This window comes from Rhinolophus ferrumequinum, chromosome 8 (genome assembly GCF_004115265.2).
Source record: "Rhinolophus ferrumequinum isolate MPI-CBG mRhiFer1 chromosome 8, mRhiFer1_v1.p, whole genome shotgun sequence".
Taxonomy (NCBI): Eukaryota; Metazoa; Chordata; class Mammalia; order Chiroptera; family Rhinolophidae; genus Rhinolophus; species Rhinolophus ferrumequinum.
Genome location: NC_046291.1, coordinates 53,123,983 through 53,142,362, shown reverse-complemented (window position 1 = coordinate 53,142,362; position 18,380 = coordinate 53,123,983).

The following is an 18,380-nucleotide window of genomic DNA, read 5'->3' as shown; positions in this document are numbered from 1 at the left end:
CTCGAAAACAACTTCTAAAATTGTACGTCACCAGGTATTCTATGCCATGTTGGGTCAGAGGCATGATGAGTTAGTTAGGAGAGGAAGCTGAATGATTACAGAGAATCTTCTTCCCTTTGTTAGGTTCTACCCATGTTAGTAAAGTGCCACCTCTGTTTAGAAGTTTATGCTGCCAAGTTTATATTCCAGGAAAATGCAACTTAACAGTACAAACAGACTAACAAAAGGTAATTATTTTCAAAATGATTCATATAAAAAATTAATATACATTCGTAGAAGCGCACCTCCCAACTCTTTATCTATTAACTGCCACAAAACACATTAAATAACCCTTCATTGCTTTGCATAAATGATTTTTTAAAAATACAAGACTTTGTGTAATTATTCTTGAAAACATTGATTCTGGTTTAATGCAAGACTTTTTGAACATGCCATGGAGAACACCAAAAGCAAGGACTGCAAAACCTTTTCGGTGTTGGCTGTCTGTAAACCAGGAAGAGGGCCCTCCCTCACTGAGGAACAGAATTAACACCTTGATCTTAGACTTCCCAGCCTCCAAAAGTGTGAGAAATAAATGCCTGTTGTTTAAGCCAAAACAAAAACAAAATACATTTTTGGTCAAGTGGCCAGAGTTAGACAAAGGAGAAAATGAAACACAGAACTAATTTTATTCTCCACTATCAAGTCTGCATGTACATCTGGAGCCAAAGCAGCTGGAAGACACGAAGGAACATTTTATCATAGTCTTGATGGGCCTCCCCTTCATATATCTAGATCTATCTATCTATCTATCTATCTATCTATCTATCTATCTATCTATCTATCTATCTATCTACCTACCTATCTAACTACCTATCTATCATCTATCTTATCTTGTGGGACTGAGTCCTCAACCTGTGGGATCTGACACTGTATCTCCAGGTATGTATGTAGCGTCAGAATTGAGTTAAATTGTAGAGTACCCACTTGGTGTCACAGAGAATTGCTTGGTGGGTGAAAACCCCCAGACATTTGATCACCAGAAGTGTCAGAAGTAAAGTATTTTGTGTGAGTAATAAAGACACACAGGTGGAGAACTGTAGGTTTTTCCAATATAGGCTGCCATTAGAAACTACCACAAACTTGATGCCTTAAAACAATAAAAAATTATTCTCTCAAAGTTCTGGATGCCAGAAGTCCAAAATCAAGATGTCAAGAGGGTTTGTTCTTTCTGGAGGAGACTCTGAAGGAGAATCTTTTCCATTCCTCTATCATAACCTCTGGTGGCTGCTAGCAATCCTTGGAGTTTCTCTGTGTGTCTTCTTCCTTCGTCTTCTCTTACCCAGACACTTATCATTGGATATAGGACCTGACCTAATTTAGATACTCTCATCTCAAGATCCTTACCTTAATTATATCTACAAAGATTCTTTTTCCAAATAGGGTCATATTCATAGGCTTTTGGTGGAACATATCCTTGGGGTTGAACATACTAAACCCACTACAGCCATTTACTTTAACCAATATAAATATTTTGACACTGATATCATTGAAATTCTTTCCTCAATCCTATTCTAACTATTTCACTTCATCTTCAGAAGTAACAACTGTCCTAAGTGTCACTGCCATATGTTTTAATAATTTTATTACCTATGTATCCATAAAGAATGCGCAGTTGTTTATAGACACTATCTCTATAAGTTTAAAAGATTATTATAAAGGATATCATCCTGTACATTTTCTTTTACAGCTTATTTTTTCACTGCAAATTAATATTTTAAGATTTATCTATGCTGAAACAGGTAGTTCTGATTGATTTGTTTTGACTACAGTATGAATACTCCATAATTTATCCATTGCTCTATTGGATATTTGCATTATAAGAAATTTAGTCATTTATGATTTGGGCTATTATAAACTTTGTGACCACCCCAGGATGTATCTCCCTATCCTTATGTGGGAAGATTTCTTTAGCGTTGATACCTTGAAATGGAGTCAGTAGTTTTTCTTTTCTTTTCTTTCTTTTTTTTTTTTTTTTTTTTTTTTTTTTTGGTTTGCTCTATTTTTTCTATTCTCTGGAAGAGAATAAGGTGTAAACTGTAGTTTCTTGAAGGTTTGCTAACACTAGGCTATAAATTGTCTGGGCCTTATTCTGTTTGGGGGATAGACTATTTTTTTCCCCATGATAAATTCAAATTTTTTAATGATTATAAGTAGATTAAAGTTTTTAAATTCCCTTTTTAGTTAATTTTGGTCATTTATATTTATCTGGGAGATTATATTTTCAAATGTTTGGGCTTATGGTTGTTTAGAATAACATAAAATTATGGTTTTGAAAGGTCAAAAAATTGAATATTGACAATTTCATATGACTTGACATAATAATTTCTTGTGGATTTAAATTTTCCTTCTTTATCTGTAATTATGAGCCCCTTTCATTTCTAATATCGTTATTTATATCTCCTTTATATATTTGGTTTATCAGCAAACATTTCTCTATTAGTCTTTCAAAACATAAGACTGTATCTATTTCTTCATTCTTTTAATTTTATGAATTTCTACTCTTGTTTTTATTTCTTCTTGCTACCATCTTGCTACCTTTGAATTCACCCTGTTGCTCTTTTCCCATCTTCTTGAACTGAACATTGAGCTCATGGATCTTTACTATTTCTATTACATTCAAGTCTATCCTCTCCTGGATTTATCCAAATTTTAATTAGTAGTATTTTCATTGTCATTTGGGTCTACTTATTTTAAATTTCTATCTTAATTTTTTCTTTGGAAAGTAAATTACCAAAAAGTGTATGTTTTAGTTTCTACAATTCATGAGTGTTTATTTACTATCTTTCAATAATTCATTATACATTTTATTGCATTTTGTTCAGAGAAAACATCAATTTTTTGGTATTTCTCTTATGGACTAATATATAATTCATTTTTTAAAATTTATTGGGGTGACAATTGTTAGTAAAATTACATAGATTTCAGGTGTACAATTCTGTATTACATCATCTATAAATCCCACTGTGTGTTCACCACCCAGAGTCAGTTCTCCTTCCATCACCATATATTTGATCGATATAATTCATTTTTGAAAGCATTCATGTGTGCTTCAAAAGAATTAAGATGGTAATAATTCAAAATAATTCAAAAGAATTATCTTGATAATAGAGTACATATTGTTTTTATATGCAGGTGATAATTGTGTGGTTCAAATTTTCTACAGGCTTACTGTTTTTTTTTTTACTCTGATCTATCAGTTTTGGATACCTGTATTATCATCTTCCACCACGATTCTAGATTTATACATATTCTTGCAATCCTGTTCATTTTTGTTTTTTTATAGCTTGAGGTTTGGTTATAAGGCATATACAAGGATGGCAGTTAATTTCTCTTAGCTCTTTTAAGACATTAATTCCTTTGGCCTCTGACTTCTATTTTGTTGCCTATCCAAAGATGGCCCAGTGTAGGCAATCAGTCTTTCCTTTCTGTTTGTTTTTTAAAGGATTTTTCCCCTTGTGTTTAATACTCTGCTATTCTGCTGCAATGTTTCTAGGTAGATTACCCTACTCAGAAATCTTATAGAGCCCCAGGGTCCTACAGATGCTGCTACTCAGCACTCATACCCCAGGACCAATATCCTGGTTTAGTCTTACCCTGCGCTATTAGCGATTTCTGGATCTTATTTCTCTGGCTTTGAGTTTTTGCTTCATTTCCAGAATTAATTGTTTTATTTCTCTTATTTTTAAATTTATTTCTTCCATTAAAAAGTAATTTAGTAATAGTTACCTGGCATTTCTATGTGTTTATCATGGGAAGAGCTACTTTGTGAACTCTGTTGTCAATGCTGATGCATTGGAAGGGTCCAGAATCCTCTATACTTATGAGATCATGAAGAAGAAACGAAGAGTCAACTGCTTTCCACTGAGAACCCAGCATTAATAATCAAAGAATAATATTCTCTCCCAGCCAAATCCCTATGTGACTTAAAATCAGTACAACTAAAAAATGTGACAACTTAGACAAACATGTTGTATGAAAGTGAGTGATGGCATTGTGAAAGGACACGTTATTCATATTTCATAGGGGAGGAACTGAGGCTCAGCAATAAGTAATTGCCCAAAGTTACAATGACAACAGTGAGTGAGAGAACCAAGATGTTATGGTATGATTCTGAGACCAAAGAGCATCCCTACTACGTAGCCTCTTAGGAAATTGTAATCTTTATAACAAAAAGAGACATTTGAAAAGGTAAAAATTGAAGAATCAGAATAGACAAAGATATTCCCTGGCAAACGACATTGCTTTGACAAGGTGGCTTTTTGTGCCCCCAAAGGGCATATTCACTAGTAAAGAGAAACACATCTGCCTTACATGGATTAGATCTAAATCTGTGTAGACATCAGATTGTGTGTGGTAGGTGACCCAATGATATTGGATGACTATAAGGTTAGTGATACTTTAGCTGATTTTATTACCCCTAATTTTCCAATTGTTATTTCTTCATAAGATAAAAAGATCTGATTTTCCAAGGAATTACGCTATTTCCTGATGTAAAGCTGATGAGAAGTGAGGTTTTGGATTTTTAATCCTATGCTTTTGGCTGGATGTAACAGAAAATCCAACTGAAAGTGGCCTAAACAGTAAGGAATTTCTTTTTCCTTATAGCAATTCTAGAGATAGAGTGATTTCCATGTTGGTTAATTTAGGAGCTCAATAGCATCATCAAAGATTCTGGCTCTTTCCTTGTGTTCTGCTTCTGTCCCCAGTGATTTGGTTGTTGTCTCCTTGTTTGTCTCATAAAGGTTTCAAGGTGGCGTCCTCCTCTCCAGGTATCTTGCCCTCATACAGCAATGTTGAGACTTTTAAAAAGTGGGAAAGTACAATTTTCCCTCCCAATTAGAGGAAAACCTCTCTTAGAAGCTGCCTCTCACCCCAGAAAAGTTTTTCTCAGGTATCATTTGCCTCACACACTCATTCCTAAACAATTAATTGGGGGGACGGGGGGAGGGAATTTTCACAATGGATTTTGCTAACAGACTTATTCTTCAGGGCTGGGGCTGGGTTCTCCTCTGAGGACATGGCCATGATAAGGGTGAACCAAACCAGGGTTTCATTGGTAAGCAATATGGGAGGGACTGTGTCTATTGAAAGGCAAGAAACATATGTGCTACACTTAAGTCCTGTTGGACTGGGGAAATGTGCTAACAATTATTACTTTAGTCAATTAGTGGAAGAAGGGGGATTATCATGATTTAGCCACTATTTTGGACCAGAAATACTTTATCTTTTTTAGTTCATGAAGTTTGAGCCAATATCTTAATATGCTAGTTTTGTCTACTCAGAACCGCATCCCCCCTTTTTTTTTTGAAAATCAAAATTCTCACCACTCCAAACAAGTGAATCTTTTGGGCACTGCTAATCCCTGCACCCACTTCTCCAGCCAAATAACTGAGCATGTGATCCAAGATGGGCCAAATTATAGACTGTCTCTCTGGTCACAGTGATTTGGGCCCGTGGCCCAAGCGAAGTCAAAAAATTTTCTCAAGATTTTTCTAAATGGACGTGAAAGAAAATAATACATTTTTTTGAGGCATAGAATGGAATTCAAACAGAATTATAAAGCCTGGACACAAATGCAGCCATGATTTTTGATGCACACTTATAGATGGCCTAAAACAATGAGGCCATGTGCAGAAAAACAGAAGCAAGATAGAGAGTGGAAGGAGGGAGAGAGAAAGAAAAAAGGACAGAGACAGAGACTTGGTACATTTCATTTGATTCCCTGAACCCCTCATTTCTGCTCTGTTTGAGATTTTGTGTTTTGAACCAATATATTTTTTTTTGTTTAAGATCATTTGAATTAGATTACTCTTAATTGTTTCAAGAAGAGTCTTAACTAAAGTGAGTATTTTCATTATCTAAACTATCTAGTTCAGGATTAACATTCAAATTGTACAACAGAGGCACTGTATCAGTCAAGGTCCAATCAGCAGGCAGAAACCACATAGTAATTTCAACAGAGGAAGTTTAATATAAAGAATTATTAACCATAACAGAGGATTGGAGTAATGATGGAATGGGTAGTTAGAAGTAAAAAGAAGTCTTAGTTTTAGGAATAGCAGCTGTAAGGAACAGCCACTACTCCTAGGGATGAGATAGAATAATCATGGAACAGTCCCCCAAGCTCTTCTAGGCTGAGAGCCGAACCCCTGGTTGAAGTGGGTGTGGCATGTGAGTCACTGAATGTTAAAAAAGTCTTTATTGTTCCAAAAGTCTCTAGGGGAACATGCTAGAAATGCACCTTGTGGGTGGGGATAGGCTGTTGAAGGGTAGGTGTCTTCATGGTGGTATTCCACTACAAATATGCCTAAGTGGAATGCCCAGGGAAGTTGCTGGCTGCTGGGTACTGCTGACCACAATGCACTGCAACAGCATAGTTTTGGAGAAAACTCATGTATTACTAGTTGCTAGAGAAGCCATCTATACTGCAGGAGCCTGCTCTGCTGCAAGACACAAAGAAACCAGGAAGGAAAGCAAATTCTTCCTGCAAGTTTTCTCCAGCAACCCCTTCTGAAAAAGCTTAATGTTTTGTCAAATTGGCAAAGGAAAAATATTTAAAGGGCCCATTATTTTTGCAGCACAGGCAATGAATAGTGAATTTGGATCTGAGGGGCAACAAGTTGAGAACTGGCAAAGGTATCCTACTGGAATGTCTAGATATCTCACAATGTGTTGAGTCAGGGGTCCAAGAATAAAGATGACTTATTTGATATATCCTTGATGAACACAGATGCAAAAATTCTCAACAAAATATTAGCAAACTGGATTCAACAATGCATTAAAAGGATTATACACCATGACCAAGTGGGATTCAGCCCAGGGATACAAGGGGGTTTCAACATCTGTAAATTAATCAATGTGATACATCACATTACAAAAATGAAAGATAAAAATCATATGATCAGCTCAATATGAAGAAAAAGCATTTGCAAAATTAAACATCCTTTATGATAAAAACTTCAAACTAAGTGGGTATAGAAGGAATATATATCAACATAATAAAGGCTATATATGACAAATCCACAGCTAACATCATACTCAGTGGTAAAGCTGAAAGTTTTTCCTCTAAGTTCAGGAACAAGACAAGGATGTCCACTCTCAAAATTTCTATTCAAGATAGTATTGGAAGTCCTAGCCACAGCAATCAGACAAGAAAAAGAAATAAAAGGCATCCAAATCAGAAAGGAAGAAGTGAAGCTCTCACTATTTCCAGATGACATGATACTATATAGAGAAAACCCTGAAGAGTTCACCAAAAAACTATTAGAATTAATAAATGAATTCAGTAAAGTTGCAGGATACAAAATCAATATATAGAAATTTGTTGTGTTTTTCTACACCAACAATGAGCAATCAAACTGAAAAATTAAGGAAACAATCCCATTTACAATTGTACCAAAAAGCATAAAATACCTAGGAATAAATTTAACCCGAAAAGTGAAAGACTTATACTCTGAAAACTATAAGACATTGAAGAAAGAAATTGAAGAAGATACAAATAAATGGAAGGCTATACCATGCTCATGGGCTGGAAGGATTAATATTGTTAAATATCCCTACTACCTAAAACAACATGCAGATTCAATGCAAACCCCATTAAAATATCAATGGCATTCTTGTCAGAACTAGAATAACTAATTCTAAAATTTATGTGGAACCACAAAAGACTGACTAGCCAAAGAAACCTTGAGAAAGAACAAATTTGGAGGCATCATGCTCCCCGATTTCAAACTATACTACGAAGCTACAATAAAGAAAACACAATGGTATTAGCATAAAAACAGATATACAAAAGGTCTGACAATTAAGTTTGCGAACTTTCTACGTGCGTTTACTGTGTTTCCCTGAAAATAACACCTAGCCAGACAATCAGCTCTAATGTGTCTTTTGGAACAAAAATTAATATAAGACCCACTATTTTACATTATATTATATTATATTATATTATATTATATTATATTATATTATATTATATTTTATAAAGACCCAGTCTTATATTAATTTTTGCTCCAAAAGACTCATTAGAGCTGATGGTCCAGCTAGGTCTTATTTTCGGGAAAACATGGTACATTGGCAGAACTGTACAAAGAGCTCAGTAAGTTCCATAATCTTGGTGTACCAATGTCTCACAGCTATGCTCGTGTCAACGTGTGGCAGTGTCTTGCTGAGTGGTGTTCATTATTGTTGTTGCGTGACTTTGTGTGCCGTTGCGATAATGTCTGAGCTTGAATTACAGCAATGAACAAACATTAAATTTCTTGTTATACTTGGCAAGAGTGTAAGTGAAATCAGAAACATGTTAGTCTGAGTTTATGGGGATAATGCCATGAAGAAAACGGCTGTGTACAATTGGATTAAACATTTTTCTGAGGGGAGAGAACGTGTCACTAATGAAGAGACGATCAGGGAGGCCAGTAACGCGCAGTGCTGATGAAAACATTGCAAAAATTTGTCAAATTGTGCGTCAAAATTGTCGGCTGACTGCAAGAAGCATAGCAGACCAAGTAAACATCTATAGAGAAACAGTTGGGAAAATCTTAACTGAAAATCTTGGCATGAGAAAGGTGTGCGCAAAAATGATCCTGAAGGAGCTCTTGCATCACAACAATGCACCAGCTCACGCGGCACTGTCTGTGAGAGAGCCAGTAAACAAATAACTGTATTGGAACACCCTCCCTACTCACCTGATCTGGCCCCCAATGACTTCTTCTTGTGTCCGAAGTTAAAGAAATATTGAAAGGAAGACATTTTGATGACATTCAGGACATCAAGGGTAATATGACGACAGATCTGATGGACATTCCAAAGAGTTCCAAAATTGCTTTGAAGGGTGGACGAGGCACTGGCGTCGGTGCATAGCTTCCCAAGGGTACTTCGAAGGTGACCATAGTGATATTCAGCAATGAGGTGTGTAGCACTTTTTCTAGGATGAGTTCACAAACTTAATTGACAGAGCTTGTATAGTTCAACGGATAGAATAGAGAGTCCAGAAATAAATCTTCGTTTATATGGTCAATTACTCTATGACAAAGGAAGCAAGGCTATACAATGGGGTAAATACAGTCACTTCAAGAAGTGGTGTTGGGAAAACTGTACAGATAACATGCAAAAAAATGAAATTGGACTACTTTCTTACACAATATATAAAAATAAAGTAAAAATGGATTAAAAACTTTAAGACCTGAAATCATAAAACTGCTAGAATAAAACGTAGGCAGTAAAATCTTTGACATTGGTCTTGGTAATATCTTTTTTGGATCTGTCTCCTTACATAAGGGCAACAAAAGAAGAAATAAACAAATGGGACGACATCAAACTAAAACATTTTTGCACCACAAAGGAACCATCAATGAAGTGAAAGAAACCTACTGAATGGGAGAAGATATTTGCAAATGATACATCTGATAAGGGGGTGACATCCACAATTATAAAGAACTCATTCAACTTAACACCAAAAAAAAAAAAAAAATCACACCCCAAAACAAAAAATCCAATTCAAAAATAGAGGACTTGAATAGGCATTTCTCCAAAGAGGACATAAAGATAGCCAACAGACATGGAAAAGATGCTCAGCATCCTCAGAGACATGCAAATTAAAACCACAATGAGATATCACCTCACACTGGTCAGAATAGCTATTATCAATAAATCAACAAACAACAAATATTATTGAAGAAGTGGAGAAAAGGGAACCCTTGTGCACTGTCAGTGGGATTGCAAACTGGTACAGCCACTATGGAAAATAGTATGGAGTTTCCTCAAAAAATTAAAAACAGAGCTGCTATGCAACTCAGCAATTCCACTTCTGGGTATTTATCCAAAGAAAACTAAAACAGTAATTCAAAAAGCTATATGCACCCCTATGTTCATTGCGGCATTATTTGCAATAGCCAAGATATGGAAGCTACCTAGCTGCCCATCTAAAGATAAATGGATACAGAAGCGGTGATATATATATCTAATGGAATATTAGTAAGGTATAAAAAAGAATAAAATCTTGCCATTTGCAACAACTTAAATAGACCTAGATGATATTATGCTAAGTGAAATAAGTCAGACAGGAAAAGACAGATACCATATGACTTCACTTATATGTCGAATCTAAAAAAACAAAACAAATGAATAAACAAAACAGACCCATAGATACAGAGAATAAGCTGATGGTTGTCAAAAGGGAGAGGTGGGGGGGGCTAAAAAAAAGAAGAAAGAAATCCCTTTTATGCAAAAGTTACAGGAATTTGTTAGTCAAAAAATAATAATAATAAAATAAAGGAAAGAAAGGAAGGAAGGGGAGAGAGAAAGAAAGAGAAGAAAAAGAAAGAGGAAGAGTGCCTTACTTGACCATGAAGAAAAACACAACTTTAGGAGTGTTTCAGGACAACTGTTTCTCAAGCAATTTCTTTCACCAATCAAAAACTAGACCCAGGGTCAGTCAGCTTGCTTTATGGTTGTTTTATAAACAAACAGAACTCCAACAGAAGATTGTGCCATAGCAAAGCTCATGTTGGATATCCTATCTCCTGCCCTGAAATGCTGGCTGTATAGCTTATCACAATCATTTGGTAACTTTGTTAGGCTAGGACTTAGAAAAAAACATTCTCCTTTACAGGAATTCTACATAATGGAAAAAGTGCAGTTTTTGGAGTTGGACAGCCAATTTGAAGCTTCATTTGACTCCTTATTCGCTGTGTGTCCTTATGCAGGATACTTAACCATTCCCATCCCTATTTATTTCATCTATAAACTCACGATAATAATAGTCTCTTCCCAAAGGTTGTTTTGAGGATTGAGTGAGTTAATATGCTCAATTGCTTAGAACAATTCCATGTTTCATCGTAAGTGGTTGATAAATGGTAGCTATTATTATTAAAATCAGACCCTGGAAAATACAACCACCAGAGGGCTATAAAAGAAGACAAGGTTAAATTATTTGCAAATCCAAACCTCCTGTGAGCTAATTCTTGATATTTTTCTCTACCAAAAGACCTCTTCTAAGTGGGTAAAATAAAGACAGAGTAGAGAATAAAGGTAGAAGGAGACAGAGAGAGAGACAGAGAGAGACAGAGAATGGGTCCCATTCATCAAGTGCTTTCTCACTCCCTGAGAACCAAGTGACCAATTTCTGCTCTATTTTCCCATGCTCCTGATTGGGCTCTACTTAATTGAAGAACCCCACATTCTTTGATTTCTATAGTGAAGGCTAGGTCAGTAGCAAGAGGGGTCTCTGTCCTCTTCCACTGACACTTTCTCAGAGGAGAGAGAAGTTCTGTTCTGATTTTATTATGTAGCAGATGATTGATAATGTGAACAGTCATTGTGTCAGTTTAAATCATGCCAAATTTGAACACAAATTTGCAAAAGATTCTTCTAATTGCTGTGCTCAGAAGGACCGTCCCCATGAAGCTTTTCCTTCTATTCATGTACCCCCAAATGCACCACTGGAACTGGGGGAAAAAGAGCCTGGGAAAGGGAAGGCCTATGGCAGTGGGGTCAGGGGCCCATTTGCTGACTTAAAATAAGGAAGTGACTGTAAGTTCCAGGTGGCAGAACAAAGACCTGAGAGTAGGCGTGAGAGGCAAATTTTGGCTGACTATCTATAAGGTAAAATTTCCAATAGAGTCATTCTAAAACAAGATAGGCTAGCATACTAAGCAGCGATTTTTCCAAAGTAGACATGTTCAGGTGCACACAATGGATCCTGGAGACCGGGTGGCTGCCTTGGTGGGGAATGGATGAGGCGACCTCTAGACTTTCTATGATTCCATAGCACTTGAGGGAACCAAGGGACAGCTATGCTCTGACAGTCCTTTAGAGAACTACTTGATAATAGTAACTTGTTCAAAGGCTCAAGCATAAACCAATTCTTCTCTGGCATCCTGACTCACCAGACATTGTCAAGACTTTCCATTATTCAATCCTCTCAGCCAGTCAATATGAATTACGATTCTGCTTTTACAAAGTAAGAAACTGAGGTTCAGAGAGTTTAAGTTACCAGTCTTAATTAGAATCCAGTCTTATCTATCTTCAAAGGCTATATTCTTAACCATTTTACTAAACTGAAACACTGATTACAAATGTGTCAACATATTTTAGATGCCATGCAATATCAAGCAAATTGAAACGTAGTCAAACAGGCTTAGAGAGAGACTTTCGTTCCTAACTATGTCATTTAACAGCCAGTTCTTAACGAAATCTTGATTTTTCTCTTCTACTATTCAGGAAAAACTTTTTCCCCTCAGTTTTAAAGCTTCCAGGCCGGTGGCATGCTATAAATACATGACTCTTTAAAAGTCATAGCAAACATCACAGGGTTTCTCCTTTTGTGTGTGTTAATTCAGAATTTTGAATTGTATGCCTGCCATGTCTTTAATATCATCATTCTTTCTCTGCCAGCTTGTTTTCTTGCTCTTTCTTCTTTCTGCTCAGAAAAAAATCCTGTTCTTGTAGGGGAGGAAAAAATTTCCCTTCTACCTTTCTAGGTTCTGTGGCGGGTCTAAGAATTAAATTGACATAAAATAGATTAGCAGGAGGGAAAAAAACACACCAATTTTAATTATGTACATTTGCACAGGGCCACACCAAGATATAAGACTGAAAAGCCAGCTAGATAGTTTGAAATTTATACCATCCCGAGCTAAGGAAAAAGATAGGGGTTCTGAGTTTCTAGATGGTGCGGGGATGGGGAGGGGAGTTAAGGGAAGGAAAGAGGATGAAATGCATGGTAAGTAAAGGGTGCCTTGTTATGCAGATAAATCTTTCAGGTGAAAAAAAGTTAGCTCTAGTAGTAACTCTCTTCCTAGTTCAGGCACCCATTCTAATGGGAATTTCCTTTAAAAATGGAGATTTCCCCTACGAATGGGGCAATTTATATTCTCTGTTAAGCAGTTAAAGGGATGGTAAAGAGCTTTTCCTGAGTCTGCTGGCACTTGATGCCTTCAGCTCAAAATAATCTGTATCCCCAGAGAAGATTTTTGCAAACAGTGCCTCCAATAAGGGGCTAATATCCAAAATATATAAGGAACTCATGCAATTCAACAACAACAAAAAACAAACAACCCAATTGAAAAATGGGCCGAGGACCTGAAGAGACATATCTCCAAAGAGGACATACAAATGGCCAATAGACATATGAAAAAATGCTCAACATCACTAATCATCAGAGAAATGCAAATAAAAACCACAATGAGATATCACCTCACCCCAGTTAGAATGGTTATCATCAACAAGACAAACAGTAACAAGTGTTGGAGAGGCTGTGGAGAAAAAGGAACCCTCATACACTGTTTTTGGGAATGCAGACTAGTGCAGCCGCTATGGAAGGCAGTGTGGAGGTTCCTCAAAAAAATATGAATAGAATTACCGTATGACCCAGCAATTCCTCTCCTGGGTATCTACCCAAAAAATCTGAAAACATTTATCCATAAAGACACGTGTGCTCCAATGTTCATTGCAACTTTATTTACAGTGGCCAAAACATGGAAACAACCAAAATGTCCTTCGATAGATGAATGGATAAAGAAGTTGTGGTATATATACACAATGCAATACTATTTGGCAGTAAGAAAAGATGAAATAGGACCATTTGTGACAACATGGATGGATCTTGAGATTATAATGCTAAGTCAAATAAGTCAGAACGAAAAAGCAGAGAACCATATGATTTCACTGATATGTGGTATAATAAACCAAAAACAACAAAAGAACAAGACAAACAAATGAGAAACAAAAAACTCATAGATACAGACAATAGTTTAGTGGTTACCAGAGGGTAAGGGGGGAGGGGGGGTAGGGGGTGGTAGATGAGGGTAAAGGGGATCAAATATATGGTGATGAAGGAGAACTGACTCTGGGTGGTGAACACACAATGGGATTTATAGATGATGTATTACAGAATTGTTCACCTGAAATCTATGTAACTTTACTAACAACTGTCACCTCAATAAACTTTAATTAGAAAAATATCCCATATCCCCAAGTGTCATATTTTGGGGTGGCATGTTTGAACCCCTTCATTCGCCTCCTTTTTTCTTTCTCTACCACACTGTCCAAAGTCTGTGTCTCACCACTTTGTTTTCTTTCAACCAACCAGGAAAAATTTACTCTAGTAACCAAGTTACTAATTCACTCAATTAACTTTCACCTTCATTACTTCTCAATTAGCTTTGTGACTTCTCTGCTAAACGCTGACGTTTTACAATCTGCTTTGGCCAACCTGCGTCTTCAAAGAAATTTTTTGTTTAATTAAAACACTTTAAACACTTCTTACCAGAACAGAGCTATTTAAAAATAAGCTATACCATAATAAAGGTATAGGTATAGGTAGTCTATGCACCTCATTTGATTTATATTTTCAAAATGGTGATATTAATAAACATGATATAAGTTGAAACTGATTTTCCCCTTGCAAGTCATAGAAAGGAGATAAAGCATCTGACTAAGGGCCTGAAGCCAATGATTTAATGAATGCTAGGAATTCATTAAAATGAAAGAAGTGAGAAACTGGAAAGAAGCTTAAAAATCATCCAGAGACTCCATTTCTTCTATTTTACAAATTTGGAACAGCAACTTCACACTCCATGGTCAATAAATTATATATTTAAGGCTGAATAGTGTATAGTTTTCAAAAATATGTATAATCCAAACAGTAATTAATCACACACAACTTCAACTTTCATGATAACAACATATGAACATACTATAAAAAGTATTTTTAAATATTCTTCATACGTTGTTCCTTATATTTATTGCAGCAAAGCAAAAATTAAAGGATCATTACACCTTATGCCAAGGAACTGAAAATAATTTTTAAAGGAAATTTTGGGAAGGCTTTTTAGGAAAGTAACTTTGGGGACTATTTTGGGGAAAGTTTTGGCGTACAGGCTCAGGAAAGTTTGTTGCATTTTCTAACTTCCTAGCTTTATAAATAAAATTAATGGTGTTGGATTGTTGTATAATAAAAATACATATTTGGTCTTGTTGACGTAAGAAACGTTCAAACCTCTCGAGAATTTTTGACTACTGTTGCAGGAAGCAAGATCTCAATGGATTGAAAAAATGCTCTAGAGGATGGCAGTTTTGCAGCTTATTTTATACATTAGAATTAAAGGAGGAGATGTAAGAAGAGTTACATGAAATTCATTGGTAGTAGATTAAGGGGGTGGCAAAGTGGGAAATCTCTGGGATTGGATGAAAAGTAAAATGGAGAGACATACTTCTTTTACACTGGAGGGTACAGGACAGTTAATAATTAACATTTGCAGCACATAGAAATGGTATGCAGGGAACAAAATAACAGTGAGGGGTCCTGTGGTCTTGCACTCTGGTATAGTGGGTTGTGCACTAAGGGGTCTGGAAAAGGAGATTGCGCGACATTTCAAAGGTATGTTATCTTCAATGGAAAAAGACAATAGACAGGCTCACTTAAGGTAAAGATTGATCTTTGTCAAGGAAGCTACAGGCCCAGGATGTGACTACCCAGTATGACTCACTGTAGTTAGGAATTTGTATGTGCAGACCATCCTATGTGGTTATTTTCAGTCTCTGAGTTTGTAGGGCCTGCCAGGCTGGCCTCCCCTGACCTCAGGTTTAGCCTGTGGTTCCTTTTCCTTCCACAGTCTTTCCCCCCAGTTTCTGGCATAGAGCTCCTAAAACACTTGGAATTTCCAGAGTGATGGGAGCGTCTTTTGTTATTCCTAAGGAGCCCCTTCCAAATGTATCAGAGTTTATGGTATGGAGGGTGACTCAAGGTGGGAACCCTACATAGTTTCATAATGGGAGCCGGTCCCCAGAAAGACCAAATAAGTGATTAGCGGGTTGCAGCGTCCAGCACCCGCCTCCAGGGAGGGAAGGGGGACTGGAGACTGACTTCCGTCACTAGGAGCGATGCTTATGTAATGAAACTGGAATAAAAAACTCTAGAACAACGAGATTCAGCAAACTTCTGGGTTGGTGACATTGACGTGCCGGGAACGTGGTGTATCTGGAGAGGACATGGCAGCCCTGCACCAACTCCCACCCCTACTTCCAAACCTTTTCCTATGCATCTCTTACAGTTCGCTGTTCCTGAGTTATATCCTTTATAATGTTAAAAATGATAGAAGACGATTTAGGTAATACAAACAAACTTCATTAACACCTCATGAAGCAGGCAGTCTCTGTTCCCACGGGTCCAGAGCATTACAAACTGGGGGAGGGGGAAAGCCAGGAAGCTACTGTAAGATAAAGAATAAGGAACAAGAAGAAAGAGAAAAATAGAAAATGAATACGGAATAAGGAAGTAAGTATAGAGGTTAGAGTTGGCGTGGCATTTGGGGATTGGCTAACTGCATATATTGCGTTTTTCGTCAAGTGGAGCCAGGGACAGAAAAGTTATCTAAGTTTTGGTTTGTTGATGTGGCACCCCAGGCAGGAGTGGGGTCATCTTGGGCCTACAAATTGACTTCAACAGTAATAAACCGGTAATCGTAAGTAAAGCATTTCTATTGTTCTAGCAAATTATAAACACCTGAAGGAGGGTCATAGGAATCCCTGAATTTGTAGCTGAGGAACAGAGTGAAAAAATAAAATGGAGTCATTATAGTCAAGCTGCTAAATTACTAAAATCAAGGAGGTTGAAGTGAGAAATGATTCTATTCTTGTTTTAACTAGCCTGGGAACTTAACTTTTGAATTTTCCAGTCCTTCATCAATGCCTGGATATATATCAAACCTCCATATAACACTTTAATTACCCCCTGAAGGACTAAGGAAAGCATATTCACATACCCAGACCACCTGACATCCAGTATGCAGACCACTGGTCATTTAGAGGATTACCATCTTGGACCAATCAAGAGGCTAATGCAGGACTGATTCTTCTCAAAAAATGTACTTTTTAGTATAAAAACCCTCAGCTTTTCTTTCTTCTTCAGAACACTGTGGTTATTGCCTGGTTCTGTTTTATGTTTGTGAACCTTAAGATACTTGAATAAATCTTTATCATTTATTTCTAGCAAAGTCTCCAGAAGTCAGACAGACGTGCAAGTAGCCTGGAGACCTGGAGCTTGCAAATGGCATCGGAAGTGGAGGCACTTTTGTGGGACTGAGCCCTTAACCTGTGTGATCTGCACTAACTCTGGGTAGTTAGTGTCAGAATGGAATGGAATTGCTGGGTATTCAGTTGGTGTGGAAAAATTGGAGAATTGGTGTTGAAACAATATATTTTGTTGTTGGAAAGAAAACTACACATTTGGTGTCAGAAAAAAACATATATGGACTAAATGTGTCCCCCCGAAAATTCATAGGTTAAAATCCTAACCTGGCGTGTGATATTAGTAGGTGGGGTCTTTGGGAGGTAATTATGTCATGAGGGTGCTGCCCTCATAAATGGGATTAGTGCCCTTATAAGAGGATGAAGGGACCAGAGCTTTCTCTTTTCACCATGTGAGGATGCTATGAGAAGTCAGCAGTCTGCAAACTGGATGAGAGTCCTTACCAGAACTCAGCCATGCTGGTACCCTGATCGCAGGCCCCAGCCTCCAGACTGGTGAGAAATAAATTTCTGTTTTTATAAAACCACTCAGTGTGTGCTACTTGGTTATAGAAATCACTAAGACACGATCCATTTCCCCCTAATTGGTAAGATGATTCCATATTATTGCACTTGTTAACGCTACATTGAACTGTTTCCTTATCTGTCTGACCTACTAGACTGTAAGCATTTGGAAGATCAAAATGGTCCCTAAATGATCTGCTTTCCAAAGGCTGTAACTTTAGGTTTTACGGGCCTGAAGCTTATAGGGAGGGGAGGATTCTTCAAAAGTATACAAAATTAGATATGAAGAAATCACAACAAACTACAAATATAAAAAGCTGATAAATACCATGAAATCTATAAAAGTGAAATATTTTAAATTATTAACTACCTGATACATCTCCATAATATATTTTTTCCTACTTTTTTGACTCATACTCTTTGATTACCTTTTCCTTATGACAACAATTTATAAGATAACTTTCTGTACTGATTAGAAAGATAGCTCATTCTTTTTTCTGGCATAGTTGATCACCATATTTTATATTATTGATAATTTAGAAAAGTTTCTTTCAGTTTCCCAACTCATATTGATGTCATAAATTTCTAGCATGTTGTCTCATTCGAGAAAGTTCTCTACCAAGTTCTTTCATAATATGTGGGCAATAATATTTCATAGCATTTCAAGTTATGTTGTGCAGTGACTAATCTTATATATTCTTGGAATTGACCATACTTATATTAACCAGTGTAGCACAAATGGTCCTGCACCTTCACCTCATAGCAGCAGATAAGGTGGCACATTGAAGCATAAGATGGCCAGCAAT